At 36.7% G+C, this 19615-nt stretch overlaps 1 non-coding gene across 1 annotated transcript; it reads right to left on the reverse strand.

The window, feature by feature from the left end:
• Window positions 1-2511: 2511 nt before the first annotated feature.
• On the reverse strand, window positions 2512-2618 carry LOC125998344 (U6 spliceosomal RNA). Its single transcript, XR_007491934.1, has one exon. It is a non-coding gene; the product is annotated as a U6 spliceosomal RNA (small nuclear RNA).
• Between the last annotated feature and the right edge of the window lie 16997 nt (window positions 2619-19615).

Below are 19615 nucleotides of genomic sequence, written 5' to 3' on the forward strand. Positions count from 1 at the left end.
TAGCAGAGTGGAAGGGCATTTGCCTTGAATGAGGCTGACATAGGATGGATTTTGGTTCCATCCCCAGTGTTCTATGTGGTTCCCCAAGCAAGGAGCGATTTTTGAGCACATAGCCAGGTGTAACCCCTGAGCATCACCAGTTGTGCCCCCCCCAACAAAAACTAAATAAATAAATAAATAAAAATTTACTCAAATTTGTGCATCACTTTAATCGGTAGAGTAGGAATTTGGGAAAATAAAGCACAAAATTGCCAAGAGAATTGTATGGAATAATGAAGATAAATTTCCCTGGAAAACTAATGTTGATAGTTACCATCCCTGACTTCTTAAGTAAAATAGGAAGATCAGAGAAATATCAGAACCCTGGGTGAATATCACCATAGACATGAGGCACAAAAATAGACCCAAACTTTTTAGCAGTTAGAGAAAATTGAGAAATATGGTGTCCAATACTGCCTAATAACAAAATTGAAAAAAAAATAAACCAAATATTTTTCTGGTCTGAAATTCTAGTAGATTTCATCATGAAGGTCTTCATAAATATTCTTAAGTAATGAGTAAATATGTTCAAGCAATAGGTGAACATGTTTTTCTTCCATATAAAAAGATAATTGAAGTTATAAAATTTAAAATGTAATTTGGGAATATTAGAAAGTTATTAAAAATAATTATCTAATATTTTACATTATCTAAAGCTAATGGATCCTAGAAATTTTCATAGATAATTTATATTAAGTATATATGTTTAAAAGTAACTTTTTAGATTTAAATAATTTACAAATTATTGATAGTTTTTGACCTATTAATGAATCAATTACAGGTCTAGTCAAATATTAAAGCAGAAGAGGGTTGCTTCATGTATTACAATTTTTATTGCATTATATTTTGAATGAAACTTTATTAAGCACAGCTATTTATGAATTTGTTTAAAACACGGTTATTTCTGGTATTCACTGACTAACACCAACCGTATCACCATTGTAGCCTTTGATCCACCAATGTCCCTAATTTCACACTCACTCCCTAAGCCTACCCTCCCCCCCAAGCAAACACAATATAATTTACTTTATGTTGCTTATTACAACATATCTAATGGAGTTACTAAAGTCATTGTCTGAGGATTTACTGAACTGTTAGGTGCTAGTTAAGTCTTCTATGTCATTGCTTTCACTCATTGAGTGTAGTGGGCTTCTATACAACTTTCCCATCTAATTTTCTGTGCATCTGTGAAGAGCTGTGAGCTCTGTGAAGTTTGGTGCATATGTACACATCTCAAAAGGGGTGATGCGTGCAAAATATAGACACCATGTGCATAGCTTGGCAATACACATATACACGTATGCCACCTTTATCTCTCTCTCTCTTTTGGGGGGGGGCAGCGCTCAGGGGCTACTCCTGGCTCTATGTTCAGAAATCGCTCCCTGGCAGGCTCGAGGGACCATATGGGATGCCGGGATTCGAACCAATGACCTTCTGCATGAAAGGCAAACGCCTTACCTCCATGCTATCTCTCCGACCCCACACTTTTATCTCTTAAGATCCTCCTTGAAAATCATTTAAGCATATACTAAGCAGAATTGTTTGATTATACAGTATAATTTATTTATTTTATAGATAATTTTAATTGAATCACCATGAGATACAGTTACAAAGTTGTTCATAATTGAGTTTGAGTCGTACAATGCCCAACCCTTCTCCAGTCACCAGTGTCCCCAGTTTCCCTCCCCTCTTTTTTCCTTCTATTGCAAACATTTTTCTTCTCTTTTTTTCTCTATCTCTCTTCCTTTTTTTTTTCCTTTTAGGACAGGAGAATGCAGTAGGGTAGAGAAGGGAATCCCACAACAGTGATAGTTGGAAACAATAATTCTGAATAAGAACTGGGTTCTGAAAGAAGGTAAAGTGATATGTGGGATACCCCTTCACTAATGATATTATCTTTATTTCTTATTGACTGAATTTTGAAAATATTTTAAATATGGAAAGGGGAGAGAAAAGATTTCAGGGAGAGATGGGAATCTTTCAAATAAGGTTCCTTAGTTTTATTTTATTTTATTTTACTTGGTTTTTGGGCCACACCCAGTGACGCTCATGGGTTACTCCTGGTTATGCGCTTCAGAAATAGCTCCTGACATGGGGGATCATATGGGACACTGGGGGATTGATCTATGGTCAGTCCTAGGTTAGCATGTGTAAGGCAAATGCCCTACCACTCTGGCCCCTATTTTTAATTTTTTTTGGGGGGGCCATACCCGGTGGTGCTCAGGGGTCACTCCTGGCTGTCTGCTCAGAAATAGCTCCTGGCAGGCACGGGGGACCATATGGGACACCGGGATTCGAACCAACCACCTTTGGTCCTAGATCGGCTGCTTGCAAGGCAAACGCCATATCTCGCTGTGCTATCTCTCCGGGCCCTATTTTTAATATTTTTATTAGAACTTCTATATAGTTTTTCATAGTAGCTGAACACTTATAACTCTTAGCAATTCCATCAACATTTGTCTTTCTTTTTTTTTAAATATGGAACGCTTCACGAATTTGCATGTCATCCTTGCACAGGGGCCATGCTAATCTTCTTTGTATAGTTCCAATTTTAGTATATGGGCTGCCGAAGCGAGCACATTTATCTTTCTAATTGTAAGTGATATCACAGAGAAAATTGAATTTCCTTAATAAATATTGATGTTGAATATTTTTCCAGTTGTTTCAAATACTTATTGAACATTTGCATATCTTATGTTGAGAAATATACAAATAAGTTGTTCATTTTCAAAGTGGGTTGTTTGTGATGATTATTCCTTTGCTATTATTCCTTTGTTATCAACATTATTTAGTTGTTTAATGATTTTTAGATGTATCATTTACAACTATTTTTTCCCATTTCACAGATTGCTGTTTTTCTATCTTCATTGTAGAATATGGAAGATTTTAATTTCAATGTAATCTACTTTATATATTTTTACTTTGTTGATACTGTATATAACTTAGATAAACATTATAGGGTAAATTATAAATTTTAATTTATAAATTATAATCTTTTACCTATAAACATGACACAAATTAATTTAAAAAATAATTTTTGGTCGCACCCTGCGGTGCTCAGGGGTTACTACTGGCTCTGCACTCAGAAATCACCCTTGGCAGACTTGGGGGACCATTTGGGATGCCAGAAATAGAACTCAGGTTGGCAGTATGCAAGGCAAATGCCCTACAGCTGTGCTATTCCTCAGGACCTAAAAAAATGCTTAATTTAAATCACAAGTTTGTATACTTTTACACAATATAATCCTCATTTTGCATCAAAACTAATAAATAAAACATAAATAAATAAACATAAATAAATAAAACAACTAATTTTGTTTGTTTTGTTTTGAGGCCACACCCAATGGCATGCAGGGTGACATTGGCTCTATGCTCAGAAATCACTCCTGGCAGACTCGGGTGTCTATATGGATGCCTGGGACCAAACCTGTGTTGGCCACGTACAAGAGGTATATCCTTCCTTGCTCTGCTATTGCTCAGGTCTGCTGTTATAAATAAAAGTTAAAATGTTGTTTAAGGAGTATGTATATATAGTATATAGCTATATATCACTACAATATATTACATATACAGTATATATCATATATAGCTATATATATCAATGCAATCAAATATATATAATACATAGCTATATGTGCTATCAAGCTTTAGATTTCAATGCATGATTAATTATATTTGTTTGCTTCAGTTTACTTCAGCTGAAACATCTTAAAATAATTGTAAATTTATATTAAATGAAAAATTTCTTTTTTAAAATTATTTTCTTTGTAACAGACAAGCATTTTTTCTTCTGCCTAGGGATTGTACTGCATTCAAATTTCACTTCATACATTTATTTATTCATCTAGTCAATTATTTATTGTTTCAATGTTTACTGTGGTTACAATGGCAGAATAGAATAGACAAGGTGTCTATCCTCATAAAGCTTACATTCTGTTAATAGAAGATAGATATTAAGCAGGGGACATCTATAAACAAGTGAAGTGATGATATACAATGAAATTTTATGAAATGAACAAAACAGGAATGTGGCAGAGACAAATAGAACTATTCTCTTGAATATTAATGCATTTTATTTAAATTGCATTTATACCTAGGACAAATAATGAAATTTGGATGTTGGCTAAAGTACATTTTTTTAATTTTATATTGTTTGTCAAGCAGGTCTTTGCTCCTCAATGTCAAAAACAATTTTAATGTTAGTCTTTTGGAATGCAAGATTAAAATGGTGCAAGAAACTTTTGGCTTGAATGTGTGTGAGATGTTTGATATTTTTAGTGTTACTTGCTAGAACATGATGTAGTGCCTTTAAAATCTTCACCATTCAGGACAGAGTTTCTTCCTGGTTCTTTATGACAGAATAATGACTGAGTTATGATACTAAGCGTGCCAAACTTTCTTGCTCAGCTGAAAAGTCTGTGGGATGAGTCATTGTCTATTTTTTGTGCCTGGTCTAGAATATTTGATTTATATCTGATTCCAGTTAAATAGATCAAAAATCAAATGTCTCCTATCATAAGATTCAGCACAGTTTTCTCGTTATCATGAGTAAATGTATGCCTATGATGCTGTGTTTATTATGAAATGAGACAATTAAACCTTTTTTTATTTATGTTTACTTCAATTAATGGTTAGTTCCACAAATACATTCCATTCCTTTTTTTAAGTATGTTGTCTTTCATCATGTTACCTATTTTAAGTGCATGTTACCCATGTTAAGTACAAAATATTTTATGGCATTGAATACATTAATAATTGGAAAAATCTATAAAAGAACAAAAATTGTTAAATAAATATTCATACTATATGTACTGGCTTGATATGAAGACAAGTGTGCCAGTATAAAGTATGTTTTTAAGTTTGCAACTTTCAACAATGCTATTATCTTTGCTTCACATTAAAATGTTAAGTTCTTTTAATTTTTGGTGTTTATTTTTATTAAATTTTTTAAATTGAAATATCATGAGACATACAGTTACAAAGCTGCTCATGACTTTCAGTCATACTTCTATCCCTTCATTGGTGTACATTTGCTACCACCATGTCCCCAGTATTCCTCCCATGCTCCCCTTCTCAATATGCTTCTATAATCTCTCTCTCTTTCTCTCTCTCTCCCTCTCTCTCACATTATAGTTTGCAGTATTGTTGCTTCAGTATCATGTATATCACTTTACCACCTTTTATCACCCAGTTCTTCTCCAGATTGATAACTTTCAACTATTATTTAATAGTGGTCTCTTCTCTGCCCTATCTTCATTTGACCCTCTTTGTGATAAACCTCCTACCTTAATTTCTTTCTGGAAAAAATAACCCCTAAAAATCTATAAATGTAGAAGACACAAACATCAAATTGTCCTAAGATACATCATCTCTCTAATAGAAATATTTGCTTTAAAAGTTTCATAGTAACATATCAAATAGATTCTCAGGTGCCAAAGAGAAAAAATATCTTTTTTTAGTTCTCATCTCTCTTCTCCCATGAAATGTCATAACATAGTATTAATAAACATAGCATTAATGAAAGAGTAAATGCTCAAATGCAGTCACCTTATTTGTACCAGGCCCATTCTATTGACTCTCCTCTTTCTAATGAGTTGTAAACCAAGCTTTGAATGTCCTGGGTACACTGGCCATACAGCAGAAAGCTGGCCATCTTAAGAGGAGAAGGCAGGCCAACCTTTCAACCTGTTGAAGCCACGCATGCAGCATCTATCACCCAGAATCACCATTTTGCTGGTGGACCTGCCTCATCAAACTTTACAATTCCCTTATGGGACAGCAATCTGATCAAACTTCAGAAACACACCAATTTAAGAGAATGAGAAGCTAATATCAGAGCTTACTATACTTTTTGCCACAGTTTAATGATTTCATTGAAGATAAAATAATTTTCACAGCTTTTCGGGCTGGAGTTGTGGATAAACAGACTCTGCTGGGCCCCTTAAGCTCAGCAGACATTTTGGGGCTTCCCCCGGCTTGCTTCAACGTGGGAACTTTGATCTTCTCTGGTATTCATCCCCTGATGACTTGCCTCAGCTGAGGTGAGTCTTTCCAGGCTGGAGTTGCGGATAAAGCTGACTGCTGGGCCCCTTAGACTCGGCAGACATGTTGGGCCCTCCCCCCCCCCCCAGCTTGCTTCAACCTGGGAACTTTGATCTTCTCCAGCATTAATCCCCAGAGGGCATGCCTCGGCTGAGGTGTGTCTTTCCAGGCCAGAGTTGTGGATAAGACAGACTCTGCTGGGCCCCTTAAGCTCAGCAGACATTTTGGTGCTTCCCGTGGCATGCTTTAACCTGGGAACTTTGATCTTCTCTGGCATTCATCCCCTGATGGCTTGCCTCGGCTGAGGTGACTGTTTCTGGGCTGGAGTTGTGGATAAAGCTGACACTGCTGGCCCCCTTAAGCCCACCTATAAGGGGTAGAAGCAGAGGAGCACGGCTGCTCCACTTCACCTCGTGGCCGCGCACTCCACCTAGCCAACGAATACCTCCACAACACATAGAAAAACCCACAGCATAAGCATGACAATGGAGAAACTACGCAGACCAACTTCAGCCATAGAGAATGAAGATGGAAACTCTGATGACCCAACAATGGCCAACCACCTAAGCAGTCTTTCAGAAATGGAGTTTAGAGAAAAAATATGGAGGATGCTCACAGAACTCAAAGAAAGTATAGATCAGAACACTAATAAAAATCAAGAGAATCTGAAGATAGAAATAAAAAAACTCCAAACTGAAATATCAGTTCAAATAACAGGTCTGAAAAACTCAGTAGACGAATTGAAGAACATAATGGATGAGCTTTCCAACAGGTTAAAAGCAGTTGAGGATAGAATTAGTACACTGGAAGATGAGATGCATAACAACTTTACACAGTAGAAGAGATTGGAAAAAAGCCCTAAATCAAATAAACAGACAATGGAAAAATTACTCAAAGAATATGAGCAGATGAAAATAGAAGTCTTTGATAAGCTCAACAGAAATAACTTTAGAATCATTGGAGTCCCAGAGACCCAAGAAGAAAATCTCCAGGAAGAATCAACAGTCAAGAACATCATCACAGAGAAACTACCAGAGCTAAAGAAAATATGTGACCAAATCCTGCATACCCGAAGAGTACCAGCTAAAAAAGACCCCAGGAGAAACACACCAAGACACATCCTAGTCACAATGATGAATCACACAAATAGAGATAGAATACCGCAAGCAGCAAGATTGAAAAGGGAAATTAGATTCAAGGAAGCATCCTTGAAATTTACAGCAGACCTGTCACCAGAAACACTCAAGGCCACAAGGCAGTGGTGGGATATAGTGACAAACCTCAATGAAATAAATGCTTCGCCAAGAATACTGCACCCAGCAAAACTCACTTTCAGGTTTGAAGGAAGTATATATGGCTTCACAGATAAACAACAGTTCAAAAACTTTACAGACTCAAAACCAGCCTTAAAAGAAAAACTGAAAGATCTATTCTAAAGACAAGACAGAACAAAAAACACACCAAACTTCTAAACAAAGATGGCAATAAATCCCATGACAATTATTTCTCTCAATGTCAATGGACTAAATGCATCCATTAAGAGGCACAGAGTGGCAAAATGGATAAAAAAAAAAAACTAAAGCCAACCTTCTGCTGCCTACAAGAAACACACCTGAATAGTCAGAATAAGCATAGATTAAAAATCAAAGGCTGGAGGAAAATCATTCAAGCAAACAACACCCTTAAAAAAGCGGGGTGGCCATACTAATATCAGATGACACAAACTTTATACTCAGAAAAGTTATAAGGGACAAAGATGGATATTATGTACTAATCAAGGGATATGTACAGCAGGAAAAAATTACTCTCCTAAACATATACGCATCCAATCAGGGACCAGCAAAGTATTTAATACAATTGTTGACAAATCTGAAAAAGGATATCAATAATAACACAATAATTGTGGGAGACCTCAACACAGGCTTGTCAACACTTGATAGGTCAACCAAATGGAAACCCAACAAAAATATACTAGACCTGAAAACCAGCAGTGCTGGCGGGGATGTGGAGAGAAAGGAACTCTTTTTCACTGCTGGTGGAAATACTGTCTAGTACAGCCTTTATGGGAAGCGATATGGAGAATCCTTCACAAACTGGAAATTCAGCTTCCATACGATCCAGCTATACCACTCCTAGGAACACAAAAATACAATACAAAAATCCCTTCCTTACACCTATATTTATTGCAACACTATTTACAATAGCCAGACTCTGAAAACAACCAAGATGCCCTTCAACAGATGAGTGGCTAAAGAAACTGTGGTACATATACACAATGAAATACTATGCAGCTGTCAGGAGAGATGAAGTCATGAAATTTTCCTATACATGGATGTACATGTAATCTATTATGCTGAGTGAAGTAAGTCAGAGGGAGAGAGAACGACACAGAATTGTTTCACTCATCTATGGGCTTTAAGAAAAATGAAAGACATTTTTAAAAGTATCTCAGAGACAAGAGAGATGAGGGCTAGTATGTGCAGCTCATGACATGAAGCTCATCACATAGAGTGATGAGTGCAGTTGGAGAGATGACTACCCTGAAAACTATCATAACAATGTGAATGAATGAGGGAATTAGAAAGCCAGTCTCGACTACAGGTTGGGGGGTGGGGAGGAGGGAGATCTGGGAAATTGGTGGTGGGAATATTGCACTGTTGAAGGAGGGTGTTCTTTACATGACTGTAATCATACAACTATAATCATATATGCAATCACGATGTTTAAATAAAGATAATTATAAAAAATAATTTTCACCAAAGTGCTTGCTACTGTACTTTTTTAATTCTTTTTTGACTACTTTCTTCTTTTCCTTTTTATTTTTTCTTTTTTAGATTTATTCTTAGCTTTATTTTTTTTATTTAAACACCTTGATTACATACATACATGATTGTGTTTGGGTTTCAGTCATGTAAAGAACACAGCCATCACCAGTGCAACATTCCCATCACCAATGTACCAAGTCTCCCTCCTCCCCACCCAACCCCCGCCTGTACTCTAAACAGGCTCTCCATTTCCCTCATACATTCTCATTATTAGGACAGTTCAAAATGTAGTTATTTCTCTAACTAAACTCATCACTCTTTGTGGTGAGCTTTTTTAGGTGAGCTGGAACTTCCAGCTCTTTTCTCTTTTGTGTCTGAAAATTATTATTGCAAGAATGTCTTTCATTTTTCTTAAAATTCACAGATGAGTGAGTCGATTCTGTGTTTTTCTCTCTCTCTGACTTATTTCACTCAGCATAATAGATTCCGTGTACATCCATGTATAGGAAAATTTCATGACTTCATCTCTCCTGACAGCTGCATAATATTCCATTATGTATATGTACCACAGTTTCTTTAGCCATTCGTCTGTTGAAGGGCATCTTGGTTGTTTCCAGAGTCTTGCTATGGTAAATAGTGCTGCAATGAATATAGGTGTAAGGAAGGGGTTTTTGTATTGTATTTTTGTGTTCCTAGGGTATATTCCTAGGAGTGGTATAGCTGGATCGTATGGGAGCTTGATTTCCAGTTTTTGGAGGAATCTCCATATCACTTTCCACAGAAGTGGAACTAGACGGCATTCCCACCAGCAGTGGATGAGTTCCTTTCTCTCCACATCCCCACCAACACTGTTTATTCTCATTCTTTGTGATGTGTGCCATTCTCTGTGGTGTGAGGTGGTATCTCATCATTGTTTTGATTTGCATCTCCCTGGTGATTAGTGATGTGGAGCACTTTTTCATGTGTCTTTTGGCTATTTGTATTTCTTCTTTGTCATAGTGTCTGTTCATTTCTTCTCCCCATTTTTTGATGGGATTAGATGATTTTTTCTTGTAAAGTTCTGTCAGTGCCTTGTATATTTTGGAGATTAGCCCCTTATCTGATGCGTATTGGGTGAATAGTTTCTCCCACTCAGTGGGGGGCTCTTGTATCCTGGGCACTGTTTCCTTTGAGGTGCAGAAGCTTCTCAGCTTAATATATTCCCATCTGTTAATCTCTGCTTTAACTTGCTTGGAGAGTGCAGTTTCCTCCTTGTAGATGCCTGTAATGTCCTGGAGTGTTTTGCCTATGTGCTGTTCTATATATCTTATGGTTTGGGGGCTGATATCGAGGTCTTTAATCCATTTGGGTTTTACCTTCATACATGATGTTAGCTGGGGGTCTAAGTTCAATTTTTTGCAAGTGGCTATCCAATTGTGCCAACATAACTTCTTGAAGAGGCTTTCCCTGCTCCATTTAGGATTTCCTGCTCCTTTATCAAAAATTAGGTGATTGTATGTCTGGGGAACATTTTCTGAGTATTCAAGCCTATTTCACTGATCTGACGGCCTGTCCTTATTCCAATACCATGCTGTTTTGATAACTATTGCTTTGTAGTACAGTTTAAAGTTGGGGAAAGTAATTCCTCCCCTACTCTTTTTTCCAATGATTGCTTTATCTATTCGAGGGTATTTATTGATCCAAATGAATTTCAAAAGTGCCTGATCCACTTCTTTGAAGAATGTCATGGGTATCTTTAGAGGAATAGCATTAAATCTGTATAATGCCTTGGGGAGTATTGCCATTTTGATGATGTTAATCCTGCCAATCCATGAGCAGGGTATGCGTTTCCATTTCCATGTGTCCTCTCTTATTTCTTGGAGCAGAGTTTTATAGTTTTCTTTGTATAGGTCTTTCACATTTTTAGTCAAGTTGATTCCAAGATATTTGAGTTTGTGTGGCACTATTGTGAATGGGTTTGTTTTCTTAATGTCCATTTTATCCTTATTACTATTGGTGTATAGAAAGGCCATTAATTTTTGTGTGTTAATTTTGTAGCCTGCCACCTTGCTATATGAGTCTATTGTTTCTAGAAGCTTTTTGGTAGAGCCTTTAGGGTTCTCTAAGTAGGGTATCATGTCATTTGCAAACAGTGAGAGCCTGACTTCTTCCTTTCCTATCTGGATTCCCTTGATATCCTTTTCTTGCCTAATCGCTATAGCAAGTACTTCCAGTGCTATGTTGAATAGGAGTGGTGAGAGAGGACAGCCTTGTCTTGTGCCAGAATTTAGAGGGAAGGCTTTTAGTTTTTCTCCATTGAGGATAATATTTGCCACTGGCTTGTGGTAGATGGCCTTAACTATATTGAGAAAGGTTCCTTCCATTCCCATCATGCTGAGAGTTTTGATCAAGAATGGGTGTTGGACCTTATCAAATGCTTTCTCTGCATCTATTGATATGATTATGTGGTTTTTATTTTTCTTTTTATTGATGTTGTGTATTATGTTGATAGATTTATGGATGTTAAACCATCCTTGTATTCCTGGGATGAAACCTACTTGATCGTAGTGGATGATCTTATTAATGAGGCATTGAATCCTATTTGCCAGGATTTTGTTGAGGATCTTTGCATCTGCATTCATCAGCGATATTGGTCTTTAATTTTCTTTTTTTGTAGCATCTCTGTCTGGTTTAGGTATCAAGGTGATGTTGGCTTCATAAAAGCTATTTGGGAGTGTTTCCACTTGTTCAATTTCATGAAAGAGTCTTGCCAGGATTGGTAGTAGTTCCTCTTGGAAAGTTTGATAGAATTCATTAGTGAATCCATCTGGCCTGGGCTTTTGTTTTTCGGCAGACATTTGATTACAGTTTTAATTTCATCAATGGTGATGGGGGTGTTTAGATATGCTACATCCTCTTCCTTCAACCGTGGAAGATTATAAGAGTCCAAGAATTTATCCATTTCTTCCAGGTTCTCATTTTTAGTGGCGTAGAGTTTCTCAAAGTAGTTTCTGATTACCCTTTGAATCTCTGTCATATCACTAGTGATCTCTCCTTTTTCATTCCTAATACGAGTTATCAAGTTTCTCTCTCTCTCTTTCTTTGTTAGGTTTGCCAGTGGTCTATCAATCTTGTTTATTTTTTCAAAGAACCAACTTCTGCTTTTGTTGATCTTTCGGATTGCTTTTTGGGTTTCCACTTCATTGATTTCTGCTCTCAGCTTTGTTATTTTCTTCTGTCTTCCTATTTTTGGGGACCTTTTGTTCAGCACTTTCTAGTTCTATTAGCTGTGTCATTAAGCTACTCAGGTAAGCTCCTTCTTCCTTCTTGATGTGTGCTTGCAAAGCTATAAAGTTTCCTTTCAGTACTGCTTTTGCTGTGTCCCATAAGTTCTGATAGTCTGTGTCTTTATTTTCATTTGTTTCCAGGAACATTTTGATTTCCTCCTTGATTTCATCTCGGACCCACTGGTTATTGAGTATGAGGCTGTTTAACTTCCAGGTGTTAAAGTTTTTCTTCTGAGTCCCTTTGGAATTCATAAATAATTTCAGAGCCTTGTGGTCAGCGAAGGTAGTCTGCAAATTTTCTATCCTCTTGATATTATGGAGGTATGTTTTATGTGCCAGCATGTAGTCTATCCTGAAGAATGTCCTATGTACATTGGAGAAGAATGTGTATCCAGGTTTCTGGGGATGGAGTGTCCTATATATATCCACTAGGCCTCTTTCTTCCATTTCTCTCCTCAGGTCTAGTATATTCTTGTTGGGTTTCAGTCTGGTTGACCTATCCAGTGTTGACAAAGCCGTGTTAAGGTCTCCCACAATTATTGTGTTGTTATTGATATTGTTTTTCAGATTTGTCAACAGTTGTATTAAATATTTTGCTGGACCGTCATTCGGTGCATATATGTTTAGGAGAGTTATTTCTTCCTGCTCTACATACCCCTTGATTAATATACAATGTCCATCTTTGTCCCTTACAACCTTCATGAGTATAAAGTTGCATTATCTGATATTAGTATGGCCACTCTAGCTTTTTTATGGGTGTTGTTTGCTTGGATAATTTTTCTCCAGCCTTTTATTTTGAGTCTATGTTTGTTCTGACTATTCAGGTGCGTTTCTTGTAGGCAGCAGAAGGTTGGATTGAGTTTTTTGATCCATTTAGCCACTCTGTGTCTCTTGACTGGTGCATTTAGTCCATTGACGTTGAGAGAAAGAATTGTCCTGGGATTTAATGCCATCTTTATATAAAACTTTGGTGTGTCTTTTGGTTAGTCTTGTCTTAAATTAGGTCTTTCAGTTTTTCTCTTAAGACTGGTTTTGTGTCAAATAGCAAATTTGGAAGATATGACTAATGAAGAAATATCCTTGATTCCTGAATTATATGTAAATTAAGAACGTTTTACTCGATAAACAAAGAAAGGTAAATTAAAAAATTACTGAAAAACTTTGCCCCCTGAACACAGTACCATGTCCTTATTTCACCAGCTTTTTAACTCAATCTATTCTTGACAGAGATGTAAATCAAGCATTAGAAATTAGAGATACACTGGCCACACAGTTAAATTTAGCAATATCAGGAGAAGAGGCAGACTGTGTCCACTCTGCTAAAGCCATTCCAGCTTCACCCAACACCCACAATTATTGCTTCACTTATGACCCTGTTCATCATTCACTCATCTATGGATCTCTGTAGAAACACCAATCTGACCGAAACCCCAGATATGCTGGCTGGTGTTTTCAGAACATTTTTGCAAATACTGGGGCTGGAGCGGTGGCACAGCAGTAGGGCATTTGCTTTGCATGAGGCTGACCCAGTACGGACCTAGGTTTAATCCTTTGGCATCCCAAAATGTCCCCCAAGCCAGGAGCAATTTCTAACTGAAGAGCCAGGAGTAACCCCTGAGCACAGCCAGGTGTGGCCCCAAAACCAAAAAAAAAACAAAAACAGAAATAAAATACCCACCCACCCAAACAAACAAACAACCCCCCCCCCAGAATATTTTTGTTGCTATAGTCTTTTGACTTTCTTCTTTTTCTTTTTTAATAATATTTCTTCCACTTACCTGGAACCAAATGTATTACGATCAACTATGTGATACATAGTCTTTAAATAAAATATATGTATATAAAAATAAAAGCAATATCCAATCAAACTAAATATTCTTTGTTCTTTCTCAGTTTGACTATAGGGATGGTGATGATCATGTATGAATGTATGCAGTCTGAATTTGATCTTTCACTTCTATTCAGAAAGAAAATTATTTGGGTGGCCAGAGTACAGTGGGTATAGTGCTTGCTTTGCATTTAGCTAGCTCAGCATATCATATGGTCCTCTGAGTCCCACCAGGTATGATAACTGAGCTGAAAGTCAGGAGTAAGCACTGAGCTCTTCTCAGTGTGACCCCAAAACAAAAGAGAACTTTAAAAAATTGGTTTTGCTGTCATTTCTCTCTCTTTCTCTCTCTCTTTCTCTCTCTCTCTCTCACTCTCTCTCCTCCCCCCTCATTTTTTTCAGTCATATCACGTGACGCTCAGGGGTTACTTCTGGCTATGTGCTAAGAGATTGCTCCTGGCTTGGGGGACCATATAGGACACTGGGGGATCAAAACGTGGTCCATCCTAGGCTAGTGCGTACAAGGCAGACACCTTACCACTTGCACCACCTCTTTGGCCTCTGATGTTCTTAATATAAAAGAAATGATCCTTTTAACTAGCTTTTATAGTTTGGAATTTTTGTTCTGTTCCCACTCGAACATACAAATTATAATCATTCTCAAAGCACATAAAGCTTTCTATTTGAGCTCAAAAATAAAGACAGAGTAAATCTGCTTTGTTCTATTTTTCCTTTATGAGCAATGTATTGCACTGTAGATCAATTTTCAAGAATGTTTATTTAGCTGAGGTCATCTTCCTGAGCTGATGGAGATCAAAAATGGTTGATTGAAAAGTCAATCCTTCTGCATTCACCACTCTGCAATCAGAAGGATGATCAAAAAGAGCTTGTCCGGGTCTTGCAAGCATTGCACTATGCTTGTACACATGAATTTCAATTTTTATAGTTTAAATGTTGCTTGGATTAAAGGGCACATAAACATTACCTTAGTCCCAATAGCCAACAATTTGGAGTCAGATAGCAATTTTGCAGTTTTTAGTCAGCCTTGATACTAGTCAGCCTAGAAATTTTAGATTTATATAAGATAATTTATAAGCAATATTTAGTCTTCCTTTAAAAATATTTATGTATAATGAATACACATACATATGCCAGTAAATATTTTTATATCAAACTACTGATTAAAACTGGCAATGTCTGATTCTTAAGAAGGCATATTGTTCCTGAAGCACAGGAACATATCAAATCAAATTGATATCAAGGAATATAATGTAATTTTACTTCTTCAACTTTTCTGGCCTTTTAGTAGTAGGTTGATTGGTAACTGACCTATGCCCAGACTTATTTCTTCAGGTTACTGTGCGGTAAAACTCAGTCTTCATTTATTACTAATAATGTCACACCATTATCCTGTCACTAAACAACAGCTGTCTTCCTTGAGAACTTAATAAATAAGGGCATAGCATAAGCAACATTAATTGGTAGAAAAACCTTATTTTTCTTGGGATTCTAATGTTTATGCAATTGGCTAACTTGTAATAATCTAGGGACTTGTTCTTCCTAAACCACACAACTTCAATTTTGAAAACTGTTTGTCAAACACTAATTAGACATTGTATATCCATGTTGTTTAGTGTTGTAATCATTATCTCTGATATTATGAAACTTAAAGCTCATGAAAAAATAATGTTAAGGTGATAGTAATTGAGTTAACACTGCTTGGAAAATATTACCATGGAAAGACATTTAAACTGAGGCTTTCTAGACCAGTGAGTAATTGGAAGAGGTGAAACTCATCTCTTATAGATGGAAAGGAAAAGGAGAGACCTCTAGTAAGTGCAAGCCTGAGGTATTTGAGGAATATACAAAGAATAAAATAGTGATACAAACTATAGAATAGTTAGAATAGTGAGCCTATTGGAGACATGGGGATAACTCAAAGGAAATATGATCAGAAGGACCGACTCACAATATGAAGCTCACCACAAAGAGTGTGAGTGCAGTTAGGAAAATAACTACACTAACAACTATCATGACAGTGTAAATGAGTGAGAGAAGTGAATACCTGTCTCGAATACAGGCAGGGGTTGGGAAGCAGGGAAGGGATGGCATTGGTGGTGGGAATGTTGCACTGGTGAAGGGGGTGTTCTGTTTATGAATGAAACCCAACTACAATCATACTTGTAATCATGATGCTTAAGTAAAAATTTTATTAAAAGAAAGAATGGCTTGGTGATGTTCATCAGAAGTAGAACATAAAAAGATTTGTTCTGAGAAACCAGTGGGGCTATTAGTTAGGGAAAGGTGGGCTCAGTTTTGTTTTGTTTTGGGGCAACATTTAGGGATCTTCAGAGTTTATTCCTCTTCACTTAGGGATTACTACTCCTAGTGTGCTTGGGGAATCTTAAAGGGTGCTGGGAAATGAACCTGGGTTGGTCACATGCAAGGAAAGTTCATTACCTGTTGTTCTGTAAATCTACCCCTCTGGCTCCTATTTTTGCTTCTTTTGGGGGGGCCACACTGGTGATGCTGAGGGGTTACTCCTGGCTATGCGCTCAGAAATTGCTCCTGTATTGGGAGACCATCTGGGATGCTGGGGATCGAATCAGGCCCATCCTTGATCAGCCACGTGCAAGGCAAATGACCTACTGCTGTGCCACTGCTCTGGCCCCCTCCTATTTTTACTTCTTATGGCATCAAAAAAATTCACTGTAATTAGAAGTATAAATAAAATTATACATTTATAATTATACATTTAAGATATTTCATTAGAGCTATGACAATGGGAAAATATTACATCCAGAGATAATCTATTAGTATATCTTTAAAAATATGGAAAAAGTCTATAATATTTTCTTGGAATGTTGTAGCAAGATAAACTATTTCTGCAGAACAATAAATAAAATGGCTATATTTTAAATTAAACAATAGGGTTAAAATAATAAGCTATATGCCTTTTAATAAGATAGCTACATGTCTATAATAAGATTATTATAAAAATTTAAAGCCAGAGAAATGTTGAATGACCTGGAATTCAAAGTATATTGACAAATATAAAGAAGAAAATAGCTATTGAAAAAATTATATACTAATATTATAAAATATTAAAAACTTTCATATTATTAACAACCTAGACTGGATTCACAAGGCACAAAGTAAATATTTATACTTTGGGAGATTTAGGCAAAGCTTTTCAGACATGCATGGATTGCTAAATTTCAAGGTAGCAACGATATTTGTAAATATTAGAAATAAAAATAGGTTAATCTAAGGTATTCAAAATGTTTCATCCCCAAAACGACCATCTTTTATTTCCCATTATAGCAGATCTATAAGTAGTATCATTTAGTTTATGACTGCATGTAATAAAGTTGATAAAAAGAAAATATTGATTTCCAGTCAAGGCATTGTCTGGAGTTTGCACTTTTCTTCCTGGGTGTGTGGATTTTCTTCAGGTATTCTGGCTACCTCCTACAACCCATGGATATCCACCTCTGTCATAGGAGATTCTAAATTGTCAAGTTAACTATGTAACTATAATTGAGTATGCATTGTTCACTGTGTACACTGTAACCCAAGGACATCCTGGACTCACACAAACCCTATATCACCTCTCTTCTAACATCCTTTTCTTCTTCCTCTCTCTTTATAATTGACTGTTATGATTTTAATGCATAATGATATCTTAATTACATTACCCAGGTAAGTCAGATCCTCCATCTATTTGCTTATGTCATTTCTAGTCAAATCTTCATTTATTCCCATATTGACACTCTTAGGCCTATATTCTAGTATACAAGCCAAGGGCTATGATCAATTAATGTTGTCCATTCTCTTGAATTGTTTCTCTTGATTTATGTTTTTAATAATCTGTGTATTCTTTGAGTTGTGTGTTTAGCACCTTGAGAATTTTTAAATACTTTGAAAATATTTTTCCATTCTTTAAATTTCTTTTCAGTAAAAGTCACAGTAAACTTTGATAACAATAAAATTAGGGCTGGCAAGATTAGTACAGAAGGTAAAACTGTTGTCCCAGTCAACTTTGTCCCAGTCAATGGTTCCCACAAGCTCCACAAAGGGTCATTTGAGCACAGAGTCCATTAATAGTTCACTGAGCTCCACAGGGTCTGGCTCAAGAGCTCCTTCTTACATAAACAAGAAGTGACTAATTGGGAGATGATTACAGGAGGATGCTAATGGGTCACACTAGATATCCACACTCCATCTCTAAAACCTATGACTACTCTACATTATAAGATATAGGAAAATCTGAAGATGTAATTTGAGATTTCAAATAAATTTTTGAAAATTACTGAATTGGATCTGATGTAACATCATGGATCCTTAGAAGAAACAGGAGATTCAGAAACCAAGAAAGTTAATTGAGAATTACTGTAGGAGAAAAGACAGCTAAGAAATGAGAACACTTCTAGAAGCTGGTAAAAATCAGGAGCAGAGGCTGAAGAGATAGCATGGCGGTAAGGTGATTGCCTTTCATGCAGAAGGTCGGTGGTTCGAATCCCGGTTTCCCTATGGTCTCCTGACCCTGCCAGGAGCAATTTCTGAGCATAGAGCCAGGATTAATCCCTGAGGGCGGCCAGGTGTGACCCAAAACAAAACAAACAAAATCAGGAGCAATACTCCCCTTGAGTTTCCATATAGGACACCTCTCAGCTGACACCTTGCTTCTAGACTACCAAGGCTGATTTTTGAAGTACTGACCTTTAGGACTATAATAAGATGTAACTGTATTGTGTTAACTCACTAACTTTATGGTAATTTGTTACAACAGCAATCAGAAAATAATATAACGACCTAGATGGAGATCGGCTTTTCTCTTTCACTATTGATTGTAAATGATACTAGAAAATTCTTAATTTGGTGTGGTCTACCCAATTCTCTTAACCCGAGCAAAAGATTTATTGTCTACGGTTCAATCGATTAGTTCGGTGAGAAGAATAAGGTTACTACCAGAAGCCCAGATTTCTCAGATGAAAGCAATGAGACATACACTGCTTCATTACTTACCCATGACGCATGCCCTCCATCAGGCTGTTCCCTTGCAACCTTTAGAGGAATGTATCCTCTTAAACCTTTATAAAAAATGTCCAAGGATGCATATCAGTCATCAGAGTGATATGAGCTATGTTCTTCTCATCTGTGTACAGAATAGTAGTAGCAATAATGTTTGATATAAAAAAGCATTTTGTTTAGATTATGTTCTTTCTGGTCATGCTAATATGAGAGCGACATTTGGAAACTATCTTGACATTCACCGCCTTGCTAACTTGTGTTCCTAGAGCACAGATTGTGATTGCCTGTGGACCTGTTTGAGAGAAGGGGGAGCTGCATGTATTTCTAGCTCAGTGACAGCTTTCAATCTGTCCTGTGTAACTGCTGATCTATAAGGTGATTGAAAGTGCCAAATGGCTAGAGAATGAATGGATGGCTGCAATTTTTAGTCTTCTTGCTCTCAGACATTTTGTTTCTATAAGTTGCTGGAGTCAGCCAGTTAGATACAGCTCACTTTTTGTTTCCATGTAAGTGTTACTTTTACTTGTGAAAGAATTTTTGTTACAGATACATGTGTGCTTATGTGAGCATACATTTCGGTCAGATAGAAGGGTTCAAAGAATTGTTGAAAGGAGGACACACAACTCTAAATGGGCTAACAG

The sequence above is a fragment of the Suncus etruscus genome, chromosome 20 (genome assembly GCF_024139225.1).
Source record: "Suncus etruscus isolate mSunEtr1 chromosome 20, mSunEtr1.pri.cur, whole genome shotgun sequence".
In the NCBI taxonomy this organism is placed as follows: domain Eukaryota; kingdom Metazoa; phylum Chordata; class Mammalia; order Eulipotyphla; family Soricidae; genus Suncus; species Suncus etruscus.